The sequence below is a fragment of the Anneissia japonica genome, unplaced genomic scaffold (genome assembly GCF_011630105.1).
Source record: "Anneissia japonica isolate Jap-2015-1 unplaced genomic scaffold, ASM1163010v1 scaffold1812_len1207588_cov181, whole genome shotgun sequence".
In the NCBI taxonomy this organism is placed as follows: domain Eukaryota; kingdom Metazoa; phylum Echinodermata; class Crinoidea; order Comatulida; family Comatulidae; genus Anneissia; species Anneissia japonica.
The window spans coordinates 1,017,492-1,019,574 of NW_022726379.1; positions in this window are offsets into that span (position 1 = coordinate 1,017,492).

Here is a 2,083-nt window from a genome sequence, read left to right on the forward strand (position 1 = left end):
TCCATTGTATGGATAACAAATGCAAGCTTACCGACTTTCAGAACTAGTATCGTGAGTGGATTTCCAGCACGATTACTAATTGTAACGGTACTTTGGTCTACAGGATTTCGTGCCGCAACAGGTCATTCCATTCATTGAAAAAGCCTTTTGATTGAGAAAGTGTACCTTTTTAGCAAGGTTTACCTTGGTCGAAAATAACTCCCGCTATATAAAGTTGATCAGAAGATAAAAAATATTATTCTTGTTAATGAATAAGGATTAGGCCTACTACTATGTCCATTTTTATTAATCCAATCTACTTAAATTTACTTTCAGATTATATATTTAATTAATTAAAAATGTTTAAATATTTCCAGGGCAAGCTACGGATATTTTACGGAGTTTGGTGAATTTTATAGGTTATTTTATAGGCATCAAGCTACTGTAATATGATTACATATTTTTTGTAATTTCCAGTGGCGGATCCAGGAATTCTAAATAGAAAGGCCCAGGGAGGGTACTTTCACAGATAGAAGATCTATACTACCTCAGCCATGGTTGGGGCTCAGGTAAGACACTTTGTGATTATGGCACCTAGCTAGATGGCCGGAAATTGTACATAGCCTATCAGTCACAAATGATTAATTCCTAAAGTCAAGCGAAAGATATTTTTTTATTCGAAAGAATTTGTTTTTACTCGATAAAGTGGTTATATTACGTTAGTTTGAAGGTATACTGTAAGCCAGTCAGTTACACTTACTATACATCTTCGTGGTTAGCATAAAGAGCAAGAGAACTAGAACGTCGCTCCATTAAGAGTGCCTACCTCCCCCTCCCCCACCCCCGCCCCATATGCCTAAATACAGAATTCACGAATGCAGGCGATTTTTTNAGGCGATTTTTTCCTTTATGCTCGATGGTGGGTTTCAAGGAAACTTTACAGATGCACGTATACAGACCTCAATAAACATTTGGTTAAAAAATAAAAAATCTATATATTATAATAATAATAGGTCAATTTATAAGGCGCAAATCAACAAGGTGTAAGCTCAAAATAATAATAATAATAATAATAATAGGCCTAATAATAATAATAATAATAATAATAATAATAATAATAATAATAGATCTAATAATAATAATAATGACATTGTCGCAACATCACAGTACTCTGTTGGCCCGACGTCGGTAAACGTTTGAAATTTACAACTTCTAACCAACGCCGGCCAAACTGTTGTCACCAACCCCCACTAACGTTTACCGACGTCGGGCCAACAAAGTACTGTGACGTTGGGACAACGTCTCTATAAATACATCCTAATATTTACAACCTCTAACCAACGTCGGACCAACGGTTGTAACCAACCTCCATTCCAAACGTATACCGACGTCGGGCCAACAGCGTTCTGTGACGATGAGACAAGGTCTGTAATCACATTTAATATTTACTACCTCTGGCCAACGTCGGCCAACAACGGTGGTAACCAACGTCTATTTCAAACGTTTACCGACGTCGGGCCAACAAAGTACTCTGACGTTGCGACAACGTCTTTAATTACATCTAATATTTATAACCCTTATCCAACGTCGGCCCAACGGTTGTAACCAACCTTCACTAACTTTTACCGACGTCGGACCAACAAAGTACTCTGACGTTGTGACAACGTCTGTTATGACATCATAATATTTACAACCTCTAGCCAACGTGGGCCAACGGTAGTACCCAACCATCTTTTTAGTAGTTTGCCGACGCCGGGCCAGTAACAAATCGTGACGTTGTACCAACGTCCGTAGTCAGACTGAATATTTACGACGGCTTACCAACGTTGGGACGACATCGGAAAATCGACAAATATATTCATACGTTGGTTTGACGTTAACTCTCCGACCAAATTTTGCAACCAAACACCAACGTCGTACCAACGTCAGATATATCCGACCCCGACGCTTGCCAACGTTTACCAACGTTGGGCCAAAGTCGCTTTGCTAGCTGGGTATGCATCAGCCGAATGTAGTACAATTGTTTATCAGTGTGATTAATCTGCTCAATAAATAATTTTAGTTACTTGTGCAAATATAAAGATGTGGGTAACCCACATCTTTA